The following is a 7,934-nucleotide window of genomic DNA, read 5'->3' on the forward strand; positions in this document are numbered from 1 at the left end:
CAGCCACAGAGGGAAAATGGAGGACTCGGCAGGATGGGCCATTAGGGCATGAGGGCAGCTTCCTCAGTGGCCCAATCCTCATCTGTCCTGGGGCTGGAGGAATTGAGTGACACGTGGCTCAGTCAATGGGAGCGTAAGTGAGTTGTCACCAGTACGGCTTGGCTTTTATATCAGGTCTTGGAAGCTGAGGGCCGTGGCTTTCTTAACAAGTCAATCCATCTCATGTTGGGTCTTCCTCTTTTCCTGTAGCCTTCAGCTCTTCCTGTCACTGTTGTCTTCTCCAGTAACTCTTGTCTTCTCATCATATGACCAAAGCACAACAGCCTCAGTTTATAGCTTCTAGGAAGAGTTCAGGCTTGATTTGATGTACAGCATTAATACTTCTGTATATATCTATGATAAAGCTACATTTGGCATATAGCACACTGTTGTTGTTGGCACATCACAAAAAAGAAATTGGGAGAGGTATCTGAAATGGTTGAAGAGTTGGAACACTTTCCTTGCAAGGACAGGCAAAGGAGTATGAGACTTTTCAGTTTAGAAAAAGGTCAGTTGAAGGGGCAGGCTATAATAGAGGCATGCTGCAGGAGAGAGAATTTTGTCTTTCTCCCAACCACCTTGTCTCTACTCTCTCTCATGCCCCTGTTTGTTATGGAAGTAGCACTCATACAGTCCAGGCATGTGGATGGGGAAGTGGAGTGAGCCCATGCCAGCTACATTCCCATTTCCCCTCCAGCATCCTGAAAAAGATTTGCAATCACACTTTTCTAGGTTCTGTTTGAGGGGAGGGGGGCATTGACTCTGGCATCACAGGAAACTCAGCTGTGGTTGGCAGCAGTGCAAGACCAAGTGGCAATGAACTTATAGGCTGCACCTGTCACTTCTGTCCCTGCTGCCAACAAAGCAGGTGGTTCTACCAGTTTTGCAGCTGCTGTAAGTTCTATCCCAGCTGCTGTTAAGTCCAGGTACTCTAAGGTGCTGCCGTCTGCTATTGCGCTGCTAACAAACACAAAGGAACACGGTGTGATGAAGGAAGATGGATGGTGGAAAGTGCTGTCAAGTTGCAGCCAACTTATGGAAACCCTGCAGGGTTTTCAAGGCAAGAGAAGTTCAGAGGTAGTTTGCCATTGCCTTCTTCTACATAGCAACCAGGGTCACAACCAGGATTTTAAAAGTTAGGGGACTTTTTAAAAGGGGGGGCACCCTTTCCTATCCACTGTGGGGCTTGCCACTTCTCAGAAGCTTTCTGGGGTGGAGTAAAAGCTGGAGGCCCTGAAAGTGGCCAAGTCAAGGCAGCCAACCCTAACACTTTGGAGTCAAGAAAGGACTGCACCTTGCATGCAAACAGGGGGTTTCCTTTCACCTCCCTCTCCCCCACCCCAGCGCTTTGCAGCCAGCAGCTCTATCCACCCCCCCCCCAGCCCATTCCACAAGGGTTCCTCTGCCTCCCGCTCCTCCACCGCCCTCCTCTCCACCTGCTGCTTTTGCTGCTGCAGTGCGCTGTGCCCAGCTCAGCTCTCCCAGCTCTGGCTGCTGATGCTGAAAGGGGGGGGGGAAGCAGGCTGTGCCCCAGAGGGCCCCCCTGGAAGTCAGGGGCCCCACATGGAAGTTGGGAACAGTGACCTCACAGGCCCCCCCGCCCCCGCCTCCATGGCTGTGGGCCTGGTAGCAATCCTCGGCTTTCTTGGTGGTCTCTCATTCACAAACTAACCAGAGGCAGCCTTACTTAGCTTCCAAGATCTGATGAGATCAAGCCAGTTTGGGCCTTCCAGGTCAGGGCAAAGCTACCCTACCAAATGCTAATAACCACCATGCTGTAAACAATTAGTGAATGTATTAAACATGGTCTCTGAAAAGGAGCCTCAATAACATAATGTGTAATGCCAAATAATATGTGTTTTAAGAATATATTATTTTAATAAAATTAATATATTCTCCTAACAAAATATATTTAATATCGGTTGTTTCATATATCTGTGTTTATATATGACATATGCAGCTGTTACCTATCTTGCTTTCACTATTATTTTCAGACACACACACATAATAAGGACTCACATTTTAGAGATGCAGACCCTAGCATATAGGAATGAGTTCGCTGTCCTTTTCTCATAGCAACGGAGACAAGCATTTGTTCAGCTTTTGACCTTGCACTCATCTGATGCAGAAAACCACCAAAACAGGGCAAATGCCAGATGATGTACACATGAAAATAGCTGTGGAGGCAAAATATGTGATCTTTGTATGCTTCGTATGTAAATACACATATTTGGCATTACATATTATGTTATTAGGACTCTCCTTTAGATGGAATGAGTTCATCTAGTTAATACATTCACTAATCATTTACAGTGTTCTGCTTATAAGGATTTTTTAATCCTTCTTCCCTGTTGCGCTGCTGGCACCTCGGGAAGGGGGTGAGTTCAGCCTCTGCGCTGCAGGGCCTACAGGGTGTGGGCACCCTTCCTGTTGTGCCTCCCTGAACCATGGTTTTGGTAGTTTGTACAGAGAAGACTTGAGAGTCCCTTGGACTGCAAGAAGATCAAATCAGTCAGTCCTAAGGGAAACCAACCCAGACTGTTCCCTGGAAGGCCAGATGCTGAAGCTGAAGCTCAAATACTTTGGCCACCAAATGAGAAGGGAGCACTCCCTGGAGAAGATCCTGATGCTGGGGAAGACAGAAGGCAAAAGAAGAAGGGGATGGCAAAAGATGAGATGGCTGGACAAAGTTACTGATGTAACAAACACAAATTTAAGCAGACTTTGGAGGATGGTGGAAGACAGGAGGGCCTGGCGTGACTTTGTCCACAGGGTCGCAAAAAATCAGACTTGACTGTCCAGCTGAACAACAACAGACAAGCAGCCCTGTGTGGACTGTTTTTTAAACCAATCCCACTCTCTGGCTTCTGCTTTTCCCTTCTCATCCTGGCTGGCTTAGTATCCTGTTTCTACCTTTGCTTCCTGCAAGTTCTTCTCCCAGCCAGCTGCATTGCCAACTCGCAGGTGAAGCCTGGAGATCCCCTGGAATAACAACTTATCTCCAGACTACAGAGATCAGTTCTCCAGAAGAAGATGGCTGCTTTGGAAGGTGGGCTTTATGGCATTATGTACAGTTAAGATCCTGCCCCTTTCCAAACCTAGAGTTGCCAACCTTAGCCTGGAGATCTCCTGCTATTACAATTGATCTCCACATGACCAAGATATGTTGCCTTGGAGAAAATCTCCTTTCAAGTGTGGACTATACAGCATTATACCTTGATGGGATCCCTCCCCACACTTCACCTCTAAAATTGCCAGGTATTTCCCGACCTGGAGGTGGCAACCCTATCAAAACCCCACCCTCCCCAGGTTCCATTCTTAAATCTCCAGGAATTTCCTGGCCCAGAGTTGGCAACACTATGAGGCAGCCTTGTTCCTCTTCCTCCCTTTGTATAGCCAAGCTCCACCCTCTCCTTCTCTGTTGCCTGCCAGCTCCTGGTCTCCATAGCCATTCCCAGCCTTAAAACACCTGTGCCCAGGTATTTATTGCTCCCTTGCCCAGGCTCACCTGCTACTTCCATGCCTTCTGAGCCACCCTGTGGAAAACTGCTAATGCAGCCCTGTTGCTGAGGCAACCCTGGCTGCACTCCAGGTTTGCAGCTCTGGGTGGGGGCATTCCTGGAGATTTGTGGGTGGAGAGGGTAGGGACTTCTGCTAAGTATAATGCCATAGAGTCCATCTCCCAAAGTGGCCATTTTCTCCAGGTGAACTGATCTCTGCCACCTGGAGATCAGTTGCAATAGTAGGAGATCTCCAGCCAGCTCCTGGAGGTTGGGAACCACAGGTCAGGGGTGGCCAAACTTGCTTAATATAAGAGCCACACAGAATACACATCAGATGTTTAAGAACCGCAATACATGAATGTCAGTTGTTTGAGAGCCGCAAGACAAGAAGGGAGGGAGGGAGGGAAGCTGATAAATGGGGGAAAGATGAGGGAGAGAGAGGTGGAAAGAAAGCAGCTTTAATTTTAAATGCATTCTCCAAGCCACCAACTGGCTTGGCTTGGAGAAGTGATTTAAGCCTTCTCCAGGATGGTGAAGGCTTCAAGAGCCACAGACATGTGTGAAAGAGCCACATGTGGCTCCCAAGCCACAGTTTGGCCATCCTTACCCTAGGTGAACTGGTTAGGGTTGCCAGCTCTGGGTTAGGAAATTCCTGATGATATTGGGAGTGGAGGCTGGGGAGGGTTTGGAGCAGAGAGGGACTTCAGCAAGGTATAATGACAGAGACCAGCATCCAAAGCAGACATTTTCTCCAAGGGAGCTGATATCTGTTCCCCTGACTAGAGCCCAAGAGGTCTCCAGCCGCCACCACCTGACAGCTGGCAACCCTCCTGCTTCATCCACGTGGGGCCCAGGGGTGTGTCCTCCCCACGTACCTTCAGCTTTGGCATGACTTTCCTGGTGGTGGAAAGTGCCGTCAAGTCACAGCTGGCTTATGGTGACCTCATAGGGTTTTCAAGGCAAGAGATGTCCAGAGGTGGTTTGTCATTGCCTGCCGCTGTGTCACAGCTCTGGTCTTCCTTGGTGGTCTCCCATCCAAATACTGTCCAGGGCCGACCTTGTTTAGCTTCTGAGATCTGACAGGATCAGGCTAGCCTGGTTTATCCGGGTTGGGGGGGCGGGAGTTATGATTTTCCTAAAAGCATCAAAGAGTCTGTCTCAGCCGCCCTGTTAGAACCAAAGCCGCAAAGCCTATTAGAACTCCCACTTCTTTGTCTGTTTCCCCCCCACAGAGTGATGCTAAATAATATTTTGCTTTTACCAACAGCTGAAATGGGGCGTGTGTGGAATTTAATAAAGCTGGTTCAGGAGACACTGCTGGCAAGACCCAGGGGAGCATTAAAATGTGAATTAAGCACAGAGCGTTTCTTGCTCCAGGGAGATTGTAAGCAGGTTTGACATCCGTATCTCTTTACCCTCTAAAACCACTCAGGCAAAAAGAATTGAGAGATGCCAATAGCCCCAAACTTGGGTGTTGTCTCTCTTTGATCAATCTGAGTCACTCAGCCTTATTTTTGGCATCTTTTGGCTAGTAACAAGGAAGGGAAGGGCAGTTGATGTGGGACCCTCCCCCCCAATTCACCATGCCAGGCAGGGCTTCCTCTCATGATACCATGGAAGACCTCCAGTCTTCATGGAAACTGTCACTTGTTTGCCCTTTTTTGATGTCCTTTCCCTTCCACCTGTGCCTGCTGGCCTTCTTCCCTCTTTCAGATAGTACAGGTGGCAAAGAAGCTAATTAGGGGTGGCCAAACTGTGGCTCGGGAGTCACATGTGGCTCTTTCACACATATTGTGTGGCTCTCAAAGCCCCCACTGCCCCATCAGCTGACTTGGAGAAAGCATTTCGCTCTTTAAATCATTTCTCCAAGCCAAGCCAGCTGGTGGCTTGGAGAATGCATTTAAAGTTGCTTTCATGCCACCTCTCCCTCCACATCTATTTCCTTCCTTCCAGCTCTCAAACATCTGACATTTATTCTATGTGGCTCTTACATTAAGCAAGTTTGGCCACCTCTGAGCTAAACAGCTTTGTAGGAATGCCACGCAAAAGAACACAGGGGGAGGGTGGAGAGATAGGTGTTCCGCAAACTATGTAAAACTGAATGATCCAAGAGGGGTTTTTGTACAGAATAGTTCACAAAGTTGCTTGGGTAATGGTCAGAGACTGTGCTCTATACTGCTGTGAATAGCTTGTAAGTAGAACCCTGCCACGTAATGTATGTGTCATGTAATGTGTCGTCTTAATACTTATGCATTGCTTTATCTCTGGTTTTACTCAGTGGGTTAATGAAAGATGGCTTAGGTGATTTCTGTTTGGTTCCTGATTTCTGCAGCCCACACCACATCCTATTGTACTGAATGTCCTATCCTGTTGATCGTGATTGACTCGGTTGAGTCCCTTTGAGAAAAGCCGACTATAAATGAGGGACGGTGGCTCAGTGGTAGAGCATCTGCTTGGTAAGCAGAAGGTCCCAGGTTCAATCCCCGGCATCTCCAAAAAAGGGTCCAGGCAAAAAGGTGTGAAAAACCTCAGCTTGAGACCTTGGAGAGCCGCTGCCAGTCTGAGTAGACAATAGTGACTTTGATGGACCCGGGGTCTGGTTCAGTATAAGGCAGCTTCATATATGTTCATAAATGCAATTTTGGAGAAGGCCAAATCACTCTTCCTATATGTTGAACAAGCAGAGAAAACGTCGTTTCTGGAGTATGACCAACTCATGCAGGAACATAACAAGAGTCCTACCAGATCAGAGCAGTGGTCCGTCTAGTCCAGCATCCTGTTTCATGTGGCGGCCAACCAGAGAATCTGTACAGCCAAAACAAGAACAAATAGTTTGGACATCTTCCTAATCTGGGACGTTGGAAGTGGTATCATCACCCATTCCATTCCATGGATTGTGCCGCTGAAGCCCATGCAGTTGCCTATTACTGAATTAGACCATTGGTCCATCAAGCTCACTATTGCCTGGCGGGGGTGTCCAGTGGAGATCTTTTGCATCATCACCTACCTGAGCTTTTTAAGGGGAGATGACAAGAGCTGAACCCTTTGAACCTTTGGACATTCAACGCATGTGCTCTACCACTGAGCCACAGTTACTCTTGGAATGAGTAGATGGACTTCATCACAATAGCTGTCATGTTTCTTGCATGGGACAGATATGCTGGTTCAGCCCTTCTGAAATTCAGCTTAAGAACTGACATCAGCAAAGGACTCAAAGAAGAAACACTGTTTTAAAAAAGAAAAACTGTTTTTAAAAAGTTTCCCAAAAAGTCTTGTGCATATGAAGGTCTCATGAAGCTGTCTCTGGAGTCTGGCCTACCAAACCTTATGCTACAGTGCAGAACACTAGTTTATACCAGACTACTGTGTATTTTGGGAGTTCAGACTGTATGAGGGACTCCCCTCCTTTCCTGTGTAAAAAATTGTATTCATAAGCCCTACTGGGTTGGAATATCACATGTCAGGAATATTTCTCATCTTGTAACATGCCTTTTGGACTGCATTTACCTAGGACTAAGGTAACCAATTCTGGTTTAGGAAAAGTCCTGGAGTTTAGGGGACAGTAATTTGTATCATGGTAGCCAAGGTAATTCATGCCATTGTATTTCCCCATTACTATGTATGGGTGTGAATGTTGGACTGTGAAGAATATGGACAGGAAGAAAGTTGATTGCTTTGAAATGTGGTGGTGGAAGAGAGTTCTATGGATACTGTGGATAGACTACCAAAAAGACAAATAAATAGATTCTAGATCAAATGAAGCCTGAACTCTCCCTAGAAGTTAAAATGACTAAGCTGGGGGGGGACTTGTTTAATGTAAAAGCCATATAGAATAAATATGAGAAATTCGAGAGCCGCAAGACACGAATGTCAGATGTTTGAGAGCTGCAAGACAGGAAAGAAGGAGGGAGGGAGATGTGGAAATAAAGCAACTTTAACTTTAAATGCATTCTCCAAGCTGTCAGCTGGCTTGACTTGGAAAAGTGATTTAAAGAGACAAATGCCTTCTCCAAACGGGAGCAATGGGGGCTTCAAGAGCTACACAATATGTGTGAAAGAGCCACCTGTGGCTTCCAAGCCACAGTTTGGCCACCCCTGCCTGAGATCCTTTGACTTTATTACTAAACTGAGACTATTGTTCTTTGGCCATATCATGAGAAGACAATAATGCTAGGAAAAGGTGAAGGCTGAAAGAAAAGTGGAAGATAAACATGAGATGGATTGGCTCAATCAAGGAAGCCCCAGTCCTCAGTTTGCAAGATCTGAGCAAGGCTGTTATTGACAGGGCGTTTCGGAGGTCACTAATTCACAAGGTCACTGTAAGTTGGAAGCAGCTTGATGACTCTTAACACACACAGTTTGGGGAAGCGAAGGAGCTGTGAGATGGGATGC

Source organism: Heteronotia binoei, chromosome 17 (assembly GCF_032191835.1).
Source record: "Heteronotia binoei isolate CCM8104 ecotype False Entrance Well chromosome 17, APGP_CSIRO_Hbin_v1, whole genome shotgun sequence".
NCBI lineage: Eukaryota > Metazoa > Chordata > Lepidosauria > Squamata > Gekkonidae > Heteronotia > Heteronotia binoei.